Below are 17,207 nucleotides of genomic sequence, written 5' to 3' on the forward strand. Positions count from 1 at the left end.
AAAGAGCATTCTCTAGTTCTGGGATTCCTACAGAAGGGAGTAAGGGAGGTTCTGAGCGTACGAATGAGTTGAAATTACTCTAGTTGGAATTACAAGTGGGCCTCAAGCTGAGCTCACGAAAACACAGACCTGCAAAATGAGAGATTACTTATGACTCGTTTCTCTCAGAGACTCACCAACGCTGCTCAGATGCAAGTCAGGAGTGAAAACCAGAACCTCAGATGAACATTATCTGTGCTTTTATACGCATCCACCGGCACAACAAGGGCAGATAGCATCTACAGAAGTGCCCACAGCATGCTGGAAAACTTATGTAAAGAATCTATTTTGGTTCCTTTGCAAAACCACTGTATACAGGCAAGGTGAGACACGAACGGTCACATTGCTTCTTCCTGTGATGTTTGGTTGTATCACCTGAGGAGAGGGGGCCAAACTGTTCAAACCTCCTACAGGTTGCCTTGGCTTGTTATAAGATCCAGCAAGACCGTTTGCCAGACCAAGGCTTCACAAAGTATAAAATGCAGCGCCTTCTTTCTCGGTCCCTGAGTGGCATTTAGCTTCCCAGCAGCACGCAATGCAAAGTCCTAACGCCAGTGTCTTGCCTCCCCCCCTCCACCATTTTAAGCAGGAGACACGGGTGCTTCCCGGCGCAGCCCTTTGCCTCCGCTCCACCGCAGGGGGCACCTGCACGGAAAGGGAAAGCAACAGGCTAATAGATTTTCTCCTTGGCTATGCAAAGCTTAAAATCTTTCAGAAATTCTCTCATTCCATTTTTTTTCTCCCCATTCTAGCATACGCTATTTATGCGCCAGATGGGTTTTCCCCAAGCTCTCACACCACTAATAAAACTGCAGCATTTTTTGTTAATTTATCACTGTATTAAAATATAAGAAGTGAACCATACACAGATAAAATGAATTATAGGTATACCTCCCATACATTCTGTACATCATGCTAAGCAAAAGCTGTGTTGTGTTAACTGTCAAGCTGAGAAATAGCTGACATTTGTTATTTTAATTAATAGTTTACTTTGCTGAAATAAGCTTCTATCAGAAGCTATGACTTTTATTAAATGTTCACTACAGCATTATTTTCACAGACTGGGAGGCAAAAACTAATTTTCAAAACCGCTTCGCCCTACAAGGTCACCACTAACAGCTTGAATGCACATGTCAAGGAGACATCTGCTTCAGAGCTACCAATCTATGTTAAGTGTGCATTATTTCAAAAATTTAAGATACTATTCACTGGAAAAAGATGATTATTCAGTAATTTCGTAGTTTCTAAGTGGTCCTTAGTAGTAAAGACTTTTTTATCCCCTGTAGGTTTGTTTTAATATTTCAAAACTGCCACCCTATATTCTTACACCTCAGCATTTGCTTTAGAAATCACAGAAAAGCATAACTGTGGATGAGTTCAGACATAGATGTAAATCATTATAAAATTATATAGTAAGTTTATCCATTTTACTTGTCCAAGTATTTTGAGGTCACTGATGAGACCAATAATTTCTCATTCCTCTTCTATAAAATGGACTATCTCATTTTCAACTAGGCAAAGCTATTCCGTTTCAAACCAAGGCAAGTACACTTTGCAAAAGAGAAAATTTCTTCGTGATTCTCTCGACACGGTTCTTAATTTAGCAGTTTTACAAGTTGTATTGTCACTGATTTCAAAAGAGCTTCATGTATAAAGACGGGATAATGTTTTGGAGAGCCAGACCTTTTATTTTGATTCTTGATCCACTTTAAGACTGTAGAGTGGGATACCATTAAAAACAGCACAATCTTGGGTTTTGCCATAAATGTATGGAGATCATTATATCAATTGATTTCTATGAATTATATTTCACTTTTATTCTTTGAGGTCTAGCCTTCCAATGAACAGTACTTGTGCTCCTAGGATTGATCTGCCTCTTTATATTAATCTAAAGATTCCCATTGACTTCAAGCTCTCAGGGCTAGAAATAACAAACCCGAATGTTTGTGACTACATAGTTTAACCACAGCTAGATAAGAGCTTGCTCTGCCTGCACACTAAAGTGATTAAAAGCTTCATTGTCGCAGTTAAAATACCACCAAGCTCGAGCTAATATTTCAGATATTAGCTTGGACTCAGCACAGCATCAATGAAGTCACACATTAATCTGGTTAGAGGCCGTCTGCTATTTGTTGTTGGGTAGGTTATAGTCTCTTTTGCATTTCTCTGAAGGACAAAGTTTCTCACCACTGAGCTCGGTGAGTTTGTGGTGAACTGTTCTGTTGTTTGGTTTACTCAATTGCTTTTTTCTCCCAGATGCACCAAGGTTAGCTCAGCTGTGAAAGGCCAGGCCGGAGGAAAGTCCCTCTCACTTTTCATGGAGGGAGAGCAGTATGCCCCAAAAGCCAGCTAGGGCTGGTTTCTGCCTATCCATACACTATACAGATCGTTATCTTACAGATAACTGCTTATTCCTCCATGTCAATTACATCACTTTTTCCTCTGTATATAAATGATTTATTTGGGTGTTAGTTCCCTTGACACTGTTCCCCAGTGCCAACAACTTACATTATCTTTTCATAAAGACCTTGGATTTTTTTTCTTGTTTTCATTGGAATTTACATGAGGAATTTGGAATTTTAGAAGGTGAAAAACTTTTGTTCATCTCACTAGTTTTTTTGTTGGTTTTTTGAAAAAAGTGCTATTTTTTGTGTGGTTTACAGGGTAGTATCAAAGTTGTTGAAGTCAATTAGTAGTCTGAAAAACAGTTTAAAAGACTGTTGTACTATTGATTGTACTACTCTGCTAATCTTGGTAGTAGTTGGTTTTAAAGATTCAAGAGAAGCAAGGTTTATGGAGAGAAAGAGAATTTCTTAAACCAACACTGGAAAAATGGACAGGGTCTTGGGCTCGCAACCTTTCATCAAGGATATATGCCCAGGAGAAGCTAACATATATTTGCTTGAATATAAATTCCCTAAAAGACAAATGCTTTCTAGCGTGGGCAACCAGTCCTACTAATTCTGTGAAGCGCTGAGCATTCTCATCTCCCGTGGCCCTCGGTTTCTGCCACTGACCCAATGGGAGCCATTCACCACTCCGCAGCTCTTCCCAGATTGGGATATCTAGTATACTAGCATTTATTCTTCTTTTGATTTCAGCTGACTCTCTTTTCACACGCCACAAAAACAATTTTAAAACTCTCTAAGTAACAAAATGCTTCGTTTTGTAATACATCTTTCAATGAATAATCTTTGCAGCAGGTATTACCTGATTCATGTTATCGGGGGAATTCTGAGTTAAGGAGGGAGCAAGATGCAAATTGCCCAGCTGACCTGTAACTGAGAGGCACATATCCACGGACAGACGGCACTGGTGACAGGTCTGACTTTGTTTCTGCAATAGTCAGCTAGGCTGTCCTGCCACAGACCTGAACCTGCTGCAGCTGAATCAAGTATTTGCTGAGCCTGAGGCTGTAACCTGCTGCTGTTGCCTTCAACTTCTATTTGCTAACTGCCTGATGCCACCTGTCTACCTCACATGATACAGCAGTTGGGACCATACTGTCTCCACCACACAAAGTTGGAAATAAGTTTCCTTCACAGTGTGCTTACAGCTCCGCTGCTATAAAGTAAGGCATTTTCTTACAGAATTAAATGAGCACTCAAAGGCACGTGTCGGAGCTCGAATGGGACGTAACTCTTAGCTCGAGTATCTTTGGAAAGGTTAAAAGATCACTTTGGCAGCATATTAGGAGTCGGAAAGCTAAGCCATATGCACCCCACTGACAATCAAGCCATAGAATTTCCTTGCTGATAAACTTGGTGAGGCAATTTTATAACTATCTCATGGTATTTATCATATTGTATTTATCAAATGTTGTATTTATTACTTGGCAATGACACAAAAAGATCATCGAGATAAAATACGGACTTAAGTAAGGTACTGAACAATCCCAATAAAATTATCCGTACTGACCATACCTGCCTAAAACTGTGACGTACCAAAGGTGGCAGGGCTGCCCAGCAGGCGTATCAGAGAGTTTCAAGGAACAACAGCAGAATTAATTTTTTCTGATATCTGTAATATTCTATATTCTACTATTTTCCACAAATACCACCTAGTAAATTCTAGATTATCTGCAAAGCCATGATAATTTTACAAGAATAAGTCATGATTACTTTATATTAACAATGTCAAGTGTTCTTGCTTCACATTAAACTTCCACGTTATATCCAAATATTACTATCACAAGTTATTGAAAAGAACACAGTATTGCATATATATCTATATTTGCATGTAAAATTAAAAGTAAAAATAAAATTAATAGAAATTATAAAGACAAAATGAATATGTCAATGAATAATTATTGACTCTGGATCTAAATTTGGGATTGGGTTTTGTTGGGGGGGTTGAAATAAATAAGAGGAATCAAAAGAGTATAATATAGGTAAATAATTGGTCTTTTATCTTCATTTGCTCAACAACTTGTGCCTATTAACATCTACAAACAACAGCAAGATGATATCAAAAATTTTTATAAACTATATAAAGATATTTACTGAAGTCTTTGCATGATCCTGTATGTTTTGGAATTTCGTTTTCCATTTCTGGCAGTTTATGACAATTCAAACTATCCATCACTGCTTACTGGTAATATTGGATACTGAAGCAAATGCTATAAAACAACACAAAAAAAAAAATAAGTGTAATAACAGAGTTCTGATATCTGCTTTTAACTGATTTTTTGTATAATTATTATACACTTTTCAATAGGAAATAAAGGTGGCATAGAACAGCTACCATTGGAATATATTCCTAAGAGGTAACAGATACGTTAATATTTAGGTATACATACATAACATACAAAGATATAAAGTAGATATCTACAAGATAACATTCAAACTAAATGCAAGCAAGCAAGCAGCAGCACAATGGTTAATATCACATATTTTTAAAGACAAACTATTGTTAGTCTCATTTTTTCACCAATAATACAGTTCTGCTTCGTTTACATTTTCCTTACAAGTTACTTGGGCTTTACTCTTCTTCCATTCTCCTTTCCATCCTACCTTTCTAAATCCCATTTGTTTTGAAAAAACTATACATGAAAGACAATACATTTTTTATGCCTGCAAACTATTAGAATAATAGGAAGGATGAAACCTAACAGATATTAAACATTGGGAACTTGTTAAAAATGTGCAAACAAAAGTGAAACACGCACAAAAAAAACCTATAGGTGCGCGAGAAGCATACAAAATTATTTTACACATGTCCTTCAAAACAGTTTAATACATAGTCAGGTCACATTATTGCACATCAAATTCTCTAGGTCTCTAGCTGCCAGTAGCAATTATCTGTAAGAGAACATATTTTCCCTCGTGACTAGCTATTGGGAATTTTTGAGTACACCTAAGCATAGCCTTGAGCAAAACTCCTAGGGGGCATATTTGGAATGGAGTGTTTCATTTGGATGAAATACCAAGGTTTCCATGCAATATGTCTATCTATAGATTTATACATCTGTTTCAACACATTGATCTGTTTTTCTGTTTACTTTAATTGCATGAAATAGTTGTATTAAAATGTAAATAGTTCTTAATCTGCATAGTTCTGCGAAGAGTTTTAAAAGGTGGAGTTTCCAGGCTGGTCGGCGGCGCGCTGCAGTAACACGCCCGAGGCGGGCGGCCGCCCCCGCCGCGCGCAGCCGACCCCGCTCGCTCGGGACCGGCTCGCGACGGTGCCACGGGCGAGCGCTGGCACCGCACCGCCGCCGGCCGGAAACGCCGTCAGCGAAGCGAGGGGGAAAGGAACGAGTTCCAGCACTGCAGAGGGGAATAAAGCTCTGCCGTTCATCGTCTTAAAAAACGTGCAACGGGCTTGCTAGATTTTAGACAATACCGGTCGTGGCTTACAAATCTCTGCCTGTCACTGGGTCAAGTTTGTTACTACAAGTTTTTAGATAAGTTTCTAGTTTCAGGACACTCTAGATAGGCAGGTTATTTTTGTTAAGTTTTCTAGAAATGCAGTATACCTGTACAAAGAACAGGGAAAGAAAACCATGGTCGACGATAACGGTCCCACAGCACGCAAGATCCACCGGACTCTGGTCATAAGAAACAACACGAATGTGTAGTAAATATACTAACAAATGAGATAAATTTAATTTCCCTCTTATGAACACAGGTGCAATCATGCTACTTTTAAATGGAATTATGCTGGTTTCATGCTGAAATGGACTGGGCCGTAACTATATACAGCTACAAGAACAATAACTCGGTCTAATACTGTGCTCTCTGAAGTCTATACTGAAGTCCCCAAGAATTTTTCCATTGACTTTAGTGGAAAGCAGCCTTTACCTTCATGCATTACGCATGCGTATCTACTGTGTAACCACATTTTAAACGTATGGCAATATAACTGTAGAAAGCAAGAAATCATTATTCAAACAGAGGTAAACTTTATCAGGAGGCAACTGAATTATTTTATTTTCAAATATTTCTAACAGCAGCAGATGATCACTATTTTTCATTAACCCATTAGTTTAAATACTTGCAAGAACAAGCAAAGCAAAGATTTTGATAGCTTTTCTATGCACTTTATTACTGCAAAGAAAGTAGCATTACAGCTTTGACAAATGAAACATTCTGTGCGTCTTTATAACCCTCATACAACAGAGGTTGCTGCTTTCTAGCTTTCAAATGACCATGAAATGTTAAAAAAGAAAAAAGAAAGAAAAAGCATAAATTCTCATCTCTGCTCTTAATAATACATTCACAGTCTTAAATGGTTTTCTTCCTTCATGGATTTTTCCAAATCTATCCTATTTATCTGACTGGATTTCTGTTCCATCTTTCTACATATTACAGCTAATTAGTACCCCCTGATGAGAAACAGTCCACCGATGGAAAAAGCAGTTGGATAAGATCTACATTAACAAATGTAGTTCATTTAATATCATTTGTACTGCTGCATTATTAATAATACATAATTACCCTGTGCAGGCTGCAAGGGGGGAAGAATAAAATCATTCATTAATTTCTTGGCCTTTGCAAAAAGAAGAGCATATCTGCCAGGAAAAAGCAGTATTGGACTTTGGACTGCCATTCATCAGTTCTGCATGTCATACTAAGACATTCACTTTTTGCATGGAAAGAGTTGCTGTATTTAAATGAGATCCTTAAACTAGCCCAAGGTATGGTAAGCACCATGCCACCACTGGAACCATGAGTTGTCATTCTGAAATCACTGAACAAAGATGCATGACAGATGACTATCTTAAAGTTGAAATTCCATCAGGGGATGTTTTCAATGCATACAAGTTCCAGTCAAAAAGCACACAGAGTTTTCCATGACCTACTCTGGCCTGTATTTCTTTCACAATCTCATATACTCTTTAATTTACTCTAGACTTTGCACATTGAGGAAGGAAATTGGGATCTGCTTTATTGTTTTCTTTCCCTTTACTCATTTACTTCCAAATCAGCACAATAATTACAGAATGTTGTAAGGGACTGCTAAGTTAAAGACTAAAATCACCTTTTAAGATGTAAGCTAAAGTCATCCAAACACGAGTCAAAAATCTATTGTTCTCACCCTAGTAGAAAGAACTCTCTGTATTGCTGTGCAAGTTATGCCTGCAAAACAAGTAATGAATAATATTTTGGATTTTTGGGGCCCTTGCTGCAATGTTATTAGAAATACAGAGCTATTCTGCACTGTGAGTCTTTCTAGAACTCTAACTTTCTAAAAATATTTGAGAGCTAAAACACAGAGCTATGAGTTTCTATTTTTTTCTGAAAGTAAGAGTCTAGGTCTCTACTAATGCTGTCAGTAGCGAACATCTCCAGATTTGTTAGAGAGGAAAGGTTCGTGCCTCTGAAGCCCATTCTTTCTGAGCAGAGCTGGGAGACAGGAGGCAAGGTGAACTTGGACAGTTCTTTTGGGGGGTGAGGGGGAGAAAGGATTTTGAATTACAGTCAAATTTGCCCTCAGAAACACTTAGCTGAGAGAGTATCTCAATGAAATTTGTTTGGGTAAGGCCTTTCCAATGTTTCCTATAATAGACTATGATTTAAATTTACAATTCAGCTGTATCAAGAGTTCTCTGCAGGCTTCCATGCTCATATTTAAAATGCATTATCAAGACTAAACATGCTGTCTGGAATTACTAGATGGGAAGGGAAGTCTCAAAGTTTAGGCATAATCTGGACCTACCAGCTCTCCTATGAACCCTATAGGACACCGAACAAACCATTTTAGCCTTCTGTTTCCATTCCCCTTTATGTACTAGGTGATTTTACTACTTCTCTATCATCTTTCACAGGTAAATCCATCATGATAAATACTACAGAAAAGCCTATCAACAGCACTGTTGAAGTTCAGCCATTTAAATAAGGACACACACCTCCATCTCTAAACTCAGTTTTAGGCTGCTACTCCACGATACCTAGAAACATATTCTCCTCTAGCTTGTTTTTGTGTTGTTTGTTTGTTGTTTGGTGGGGGCAAATATGAGGGAAAGAAAAGTATTATTCCTTACAGGAGTTCTTCATGCAACTGCTTTGCATAACAAGTAGTTTGTAGCTGTACTACTTACGTTGAAGTTATTTGGGCAGATACCTCTGGCCTGCTACGCTATATTTTTATGTCATACTAATATTTTCTAATGCATTAAATGGGAGACTAAAAATGATATTATGTGAAAAATCATAGAACAGGTGGTTAATGACTGCACTTCTCTTTCAAAATATTACTATCCCAGTGAAATTTTGTTCTGCTCAGGAACACAAAATAAAATATACAAAGTTACCCACGGATCAAAGCATGGTCATGTTACAAAACTGGAACAAAGCAAATACAAGTCAGAAAATATTACAAGGAAAAAGTGAATTAATGTTCTCTCATATAAACAGCTGAGAGGACCTTGAAACAAAGACAGAGAGGTATAAAAATGTCAGAAGAGAACAACATTTTTTAAAAAAATCAATCAAATAAAGTTGTGTATGTGAAGGGCAAGAACATTAGCTATAAAATAACACTATATAAAAATAAAATCAAGAAAGAGAACAGTAAAACGAATGCACGAGACAGAAAGCAGGTTATGACAGCAATCACTAAAACCTGAGATTTTCCAAGTAGCAAGGCACAGGCTGAATAATATGTTGAGTTCAGAAGGCAAAGATGTGTTTGTTTTGAGGAGAGGGGGAAGAAATTCATTCTATATGAACTCAATTAATGGGTCTGTAGGGCAGAGTCTGTGGGAGAAAGGACCAGCTCCGTTAAAGATCAGCAGGAAAGAGCAGTCTGGTGAAGAGTTATTTGCCCCAACCCATTAAGCGCGAGAAAGAGCAGAAGTCAGCGGGTCCGCACTGCTGTAACCAAGGGGATGGCTTGGATTTAAGGTTGCTAGATTTTACAGATTATTTTGCAGACTACTGAGAAACACTCTGTCAAGCAAAATATTACAGTGGAGAAAGGTCACTGGAAGCTGTTTCTATGGTTCGGTACAAGCCTGTGGAAAACCGGAAAACCCTCCAGCAGGCGACGGGGGCAGAAGGAAGCGCGCGGGCCGCGCTCTGCGCTCCCAAGGCGGGCGGGCGGCCCGGCCCGGCCCGGCCCGGCGGAGCGAGGCGGCTCCTCCGGGCACGGCTGCCCCTCGCGGCACCTCCTCCCCCCCGCAGAGAGCTCTCCAGCCCCCCCAAACTGCGTAAGAAGCTAGGAAATTATTTTACAGGAGAAAGTTAAAGATACCTCTCGAAAAGATGAAATGCAATGCAGCGGAGCAGTACGGTCTAACTGGAAGTTTAGAGTGTAAGACACATTCAAGAAATGCAGGAAAGATCTGAAGTGTTTCAAATTAAGTATCATTTTGGTTGACCTCACAAGCTACTTTTTTAATTTTACAAAATGTGAATAATCCTAAAGGTTTCAAGCAACTATTAAGTGCTTTAGAGAAAATAAGTTTTACTAGTAAATAATCTGACAGGACTTCTAGGATTTTTCTAATTACTCTGTTTTGTATGGTCATTTTTTTCCTAAAAATTAAAATATTGAGACGTATTCCTAATCTATTTTTACACAAAGTGACATAGTAATGTGTGTGCATGTAGTTCCCCTTTAAATTAATGAAACTATGTCTTAAGTCACCTAGTTAAAAATACTCTACATGAAAAGTCAATGAACTCTGAATTATTTGAATGCCACCATCTCATTGGTATAAAAAATGAAACAGTGTATTTTACTGAACAACAGGGCAACCATAATTGTTTGTATTTCCTCCTTAATTTTGAGAACTCACATGTCATTTTTTCCCTAAGTATTTCCTCAAAATTCATAAGCTGCTGAAAATACTTTATGTATGTTCAATATAAATTATATATTTATTTATATTTAAATAAATAACACACTTTCATATAAATAACACACTTCTAAAGGATGACAAAAAACTTGTAATCCAAGTTATTCAATACAAATGAAGTCAAGGCTAACAGCAACATTACCTTAAGTAGTGTTCTGAGTGAACATGTTCTAACTTCACTGTATTTACCATAAGATGCCACAATGACGATATATTGCAATGTAAAATATACGGTAACAAATAGAAGCTAAAAAACTAGGCAAATAACATAAAATGCAAGAAAAGCAATGCACAACAACAGACGGTAGCCTGAAAAGGAGTTCAACCCCCCTCAGCCTAAATGTCCCATAATTAATCCATTACGATTCACCGGTTTAAGCAAAAGCGGTGAGAAGAGGGTCTAGGGAGTATTACCACCAAAATATGCTGCTCACTCACAACAAGCAGAGCTTCCTGGCAGCAGAGGCTACTTTGACTTACTAGGAGAAAAGAATAAGCAACGTGACAGCAACATCTCCTCCAGGGTTAGAGACCCTCACTTTGCTCAGCCCAGTGCTGTAATTGGTGATCAGGACTTCGCAGAGAGAGGAAACTCACAAGGTAAGTTTAGAGAAGCCAGACGTGTCTGATTTCTAGTTGATTAAATATTCAATGCATTAAATATTCATGGCATACAATTCTGAAATTTTTATCAATTTCCTGTTCAAAAGCTGCTTCAAAAGTAATTCAGATCAGGAAGAAGAAGAAAAAAAAAAAAAAAAGAGGTTACCACAACCCAGAAGTTTTCTCCACCTCTCTTAATCAAGAAAAGATGGAAAGACAAAGCCAGGTGTCATTTTATCGCTCTCTTCCTATTAGTAGCTGATAGGGAATAGTTTCAAGTTTGTTTTTTCTTTTGAAGATTTTCATAATATTTATGTCCTGAGAGATTGTGTGAAGCTGAGGAAGAGAGAGCACAGCTTATGATTCAAAAGCTCTTGAGTCAAGAGTTGGGTACCTCTATTTCTGCAGACAATATACTAGTGTCAAGAGCCTGACGCAGGCAAAAGTAGTATTAAACGTGAGCTCTATTACACGTGCAGTGCCTCTTTTCCACATCTCTCCACTGCCAATAACTAAAGCTGAACATTGTACTATATTCCACCTCATTTTTCTCCTTTTGTTTCTGTATTGAAGGATACAGAGACCATAGTAATTGCTAGCACATATATATTGAACTGATTTTTGGCAATCTATGCTGATCCCTCAGTATTGACCGTTCTGCAATCCTGTGTGCCAATGACGCTCTCCATTAGTAAGAAGTATAATTTGTTTTGTTCATTAAGTCTGTGTTTAGTGGTACCCCTCAGTGGCAACACACTAGAGAAGACACTTCTGGGAGTAACATAGCAAAACAGCCTGTATAGTACAGAGGAATGGGATCTGCTGACCCAAGAGACCTTTCTCTGAACTATCATCTATAAATCCCTGTAACAAGTTTATTCATTTGCCCTTCATTGAAATATTAACTGTTGTATTTGTTGACCAAAAATACTTTACACAGGAGTTTTTTCTTTTCAAAACCAGAAAGAGGAATGGGGGAGCTGTAAGTGCTCTAATGAAAGTAAACCCACTAACACACACTCCAGACCTATTGTGCAATGTGGACACACCATGATGTCTAAATGCTTGTACATTTGGTAATGTATTTTTATGCTTGTATTAGCCAACTAGGGTAACAGCATATTTTAATATCTTTGAAGTAAAAATATATTTTTTACTCAAGATGTCTAAAGCTGTCACATACCTGAAGCATAAACGAGGCACAGTCGATCAGGCATTTCCCCTTCTCCTTCCTCCCCAGGCCGACGCAGCTGCAGCACTTTAACCCTCATCCGTCTCCAGCAGCTGTGCTCTGTTCCTCTCCCAGCTCATCGTCACCTGTAAACAGTGAGCTTCCTGTAACTTCAGGCCAGGGCTTATAAGTCTATCCGACAACAACATAATAGCATTTCAGCAGGCAAACTATCTCACAGAAATACTTAAAATGTAGGAGAATACTTTTTCTTATGGAGAGAGAGGATGAAAATTCAGAAAAGTTTGTATTTAATCAAAATATTTCAACAAGTGAAGCAAAATAATACAATATTAAACCTAATATTGGTGACATTTCACAGACCTTGTTAGAAACTAGGGAGCAGGCTTTATTTGAACTTTGTTGCCGTTGTATTAGATTTTTTTTCAGAATTAATTTATTTCCTTGTAATTCTCATTATGTTTTTATTGCATTCACAGAACAGTAGAGCGCTTCTCTAACTAATTTAACACCTGTAAATTCCCACAGCTGCTAATGAAAAATTGTGTAGACTACCAGATAAATTTCTAATTCATATTTCAAAGGTTGTGAGTTCAAATCCTATTAAGATTGTACTTATTAATGTTTTCTGTTAACTCTTTTCCATCTCTGTAGTTATAGATTGAACTAATACTTTCAGTTTTTCTGAAGAAAGAAATACATCTACTCCAAAATATGTCACACAAGGATGGGAAATGGACAGCTCAATGCAATGTCTATGCTTTTTAAAGGGATACAGCCAATTTGCAATTAAAGGCATAACCACTGAACTTCTAACAAATCTTGAAACCTCAAGCAGAAATAAATTCTGATGCATAGAAAACAATGAAAATCCATTGTTTTTCTGTATAATGCAACTGCATGAGTGAAACTTTGTCTTCAATTTCTTTCTGTCACATTTTACAACATTTATTATTTAACCTCCCGCTGCCTCAGTTTAGTCATCTGTAAAATGGGTGCAATACTTATTGACCCCCAAAATCTTTGCACATCTATAGGTATTTCCATTCAAATTTTAAAGCTAATAAATTAAATGCGGTTCCAATGAGATTTTATCAGTTTATTTCATTAGTTACGGAATTTTTAATAGAACAGCTATTAGGTAAAGGATTGATTATGTCTGAAAAACAGGCACTTAGAAAACAGTTTAGCTGTATCAAAAATATGTATCTCTAAAAATGCCCCTGCCCAATGGAAATAGCAGCCAAACAACTTCTAATATTGCCCTTGACCAACATAACTTTAAATATATATCTTAAAGAGCAGCAGCATTCATATATACAAAATACAATAATTTATGCAGATACGGTACCTAAATCTACTATCAGAAATAACTATGCAAAATATCTGAGGATTTTTTTATACATTGCTCTACATGTCTGAGCACATACATTTTACTGAAATACAGTGCAGCCATTAAAGAAACTAATGAGATACACAAATACACAGCATTTGATTAGTTAACAATATACTATATTCCCTTCTCATTTCTTGAATGAAAATTATTTTCTTTAAAACACTTAATTTACCAGTAACATTTTTCCCTACCTGTATTTGCAATGTACAAACACTCACTCTTCTTACACTGATCTCCAAGTCATGACAATAAAGAATGAATCTTCATTCATTGCTTTTGTTTACTTTGCTTCTCAATCACTTCTTAATGAGCAGTAAAACATGTATTTCCAATTAATGTGTGACAAAACTCTATTGGAATTTAAAAGAATCCATTTGGACCCACAAATCTATCTCTATAATTTATTTGAGTTCAAAAAAATCCTATCAAAGAATTCTTCCATGTACATTAAAAAAACCACACGCAAACAACAACTCTTAGAGGAATTTTTGGAACAAGCCTGAATCAATATTTAAATCAGTTCGAAAAAAGTGAAAATATAAATTTCAGAAGCATCTTTATGTATCTGCTAAGTTTAAATGCAGTTTCTTTTCTCATTTGGCTTTCTCCTTAAATCAGTGCAAAACTGCTCCAACACCTCAAGCACTGGTTCAGAGACAAAAACATCTGTTTCGCCACACGTAACTCCATGGTCGCACAAGTCGCCAAAAATCCCAAGGCGTACAGTCTCTGCTGGAATGGTTTGTGGCAAGCGCATCACAGCCGACGGTAAGCACACATCCTGATTCCCAGAAGCTACCATACAAGGTCAGAAACATTTTGACCTTCTTGAATTAATTTGAGCCCTGCTTTACATCATGCCTCACATTTGGGCCACATTTATAGCCCAGTGATAGCTGCAGACTGTAAGGACCCTGTCGGAATTTGCTTTTAAAAAGACTCACTGACAAGTTCCTCTCTTTCTCGGGGGAAAAAAAATCATATTCGTGTTCTTTGTATTTTCAAAGCTCTAAAAACTCTAGAGACGTACAGGAGACAGTTGATCATAAACTCCATAGCAAAAAGAAAGAAGATTGAGGCCTTTAGGTAGACTGTCAGGATTTATACCAAGAGGAGCTGTCTTCAAAATAAGTCTCTAGATAAACCAAAAGCTACATACCAAACTCCTCACATAGAGCATTAGATTCAAGTTGCATAGGCTGAAGAGTCCCATCAATAGCATTTCCGCAACAACAACCTGCCAAGAAAACTAGGGAGGCTCTGAAGGATGACAGAACTGGGAATGGGAGAAAGAGTATGTTTATCCATATGGTAACAACATTCACATGGCTCCTAATAATGCACAATATGTAGTAATGTGCTTGAGAGTAAATCATTTTAAAATATATTGTCTCCAAATTCTTATGATTCATACTAGCTTATCAGCTCCTTAGGGCCAAATACTGCACTCCCTCCTCAGTCCTCATTCAAGTAAAATCTTCTTGAAGTCAATAGGAGTCTGCTTATATAAGGAGAAAGTGAAAAATATGAATAAAGTAGGGATATAATTCACAGTATGCACGAAATTTATTTTGGTTGTTCACATATTCAGACTATAAATCATAATAAAACAATGCTGTCCTACTGATGACCTAGTTTTCAAAATCTGTACATATTTATTAATAGAGTTGAACACAATATTCAGCACATATGTAGAAACGAATTGTATCACCTAGCCGATAGTTTACACACCGACATATCCGATTTTCCTGGTCAATTCTGATGAGTGCTCATCTAATGTAAGCCTCCTCCTACATTGCATAAGTTTTTTTGTTTGCAAATTATGTATAGTTATGTACAAATATTTTGAAAAAAAAAATTAGACTGTGTTTGATTTGAATGGGAAACATTCTGTCTTTGTTGTGGTGCTGTCACATAAAAATAACAGTGCTATCCATTTTTTTCTTTTTATCTTCTAACAGCACAATCTGGGATTTATTCTGGAGGATTTGGGTGCTTCAGAATAATTCGTCTCCCACAAAAACATTACTATGACAAATATTTTAGCTATTATGCAGGTCATGTTTAATTCATTTTACTAAGTAAGAATGTTATTAGTACAGACGCTTATGAAAATAAGTAGTATTGTCTTACTATTTGTAAATAATTTGTACGGAAATTTTCCAACAAACGTGAAAAGGACAAAGCCATTTCACAGAAGATGTAAATCGAACAACAGGCTGTTATTCATACTCTTTTCTTACTCTTTTTTCCCCAAAGAAGAACGAAATCTCTGCTAAACATGAAATACATTGATGCACCTGGGATTTTAGAGTCTCTTGCATTTAACCATCTGTCTGCAGAGGCGAGTGAGCTGGAGGGGTCCCCTGGATTTCAGCCAGCTCCAGAACCCTTCTTTCCTTAAGTTCTCCACTTCCTTAATTTGTCTTAACTTGTTCTCTGTCAGCTTCTTCTTTCAGGCTAGGAAATACAGTTAATACAATACAATAAAACCAAAACTGCCCAACCTTTAATATGATGCATAGTGCTGCTTTTCCTCTCCAATCATTCACTTTTATTTTGTTTTCATTCTCTGCTCCACTCTTTTATCATCATTTTCTGCTTAGACATACCACTGCCAACCCCTCCCCACCCAGCCACTTCCATGCTTTATTTTTTAGTGTGTCTCTGTCTTACTATGCAAGAGACCAGGTTTTGTGTGAATAGTGGGGTATATACTCAAGCAATATGCATGGATAGTGAGTGTTAAATGTATATATGCATGCATGTGTGTAAACATGCACATGGGTGACTTTATGCATGGGTGCCCATATACATGCCAGTTGCCATCCACTCTCCTAAACTCTATGGCTGACGGCAACATGCACCAGAGCTTTATCATTATTAAATTCTGTTTCCAAATCATACTGTAAAAATATTTTGCCTTAAGCAAATTAAAGCAAATACAGAAGCTCAATACAAAATAGGAAGTGTCTGCATCTGATATCTTTGAATCTGTCACAGGGTCTGAACCCAAACTAGAACATGAGGCCATCATAAGTGACAGGATGATTATATTTTTAAATGGAAAGCAATTTCCAAACCGCCGAGTCCCATGATAGGATCTTCAGAAGAACCGAGGAACCTGATTTGGACTGCACAGGTTAGCAAAATAGCAGTCTATTACAATGTGGCATCTCTGATCAGAGAGGAAGGAATCCACAGGGAAAGATGCAGATGCCAGACAAGAACAGATGAGAAGGGAAAAGAACATTCAGATGAGTTAAGGAAAAGTGTGCAAAAGTTGAAAACTTCTGCTCAACCTAAAGGACCCTCTAAACTGTGGAAAAATGACTTGTACAAATGACATATACAAATAAGCCAACATTAAAGTTGGGCACCACTTGGGTCTAATAACAGCACACATCACATATCATGAACTTTGTGTTCTCTTCACATGAACAAAATTTAGATATTTAACTCTTTCATGGAACCGGAACCTGAGACACCACCATGCATTTACAATTTATTTTGACAGATTCTAATGAACAGCCATAAAAAGTTTGTTGCATTAAATAAACTGTAGTGAGACAGGATTTTTTCATGTCATTTTCTAGATCCATGGAGACCTCATAGAAATTTCAAGCATCACACAAACCATCTCATTTTATAAATCAAGTATAAACTCCCACTAC

This window comes from Rhea pennata, chromosome 8 (assembly GCF_028389875.1).
Source record: "Rhea pennata isolate bPtePen1 chromosome 8, bPtePen1.pri, whole genome shotgun sequence".
In the NCBI taxonomy this organism is placed as follows: Eukaryota; Metazoa; Chordata; class Aves; order Rheiformes; family Rheidae; genus Rhea; species Rhea pennata.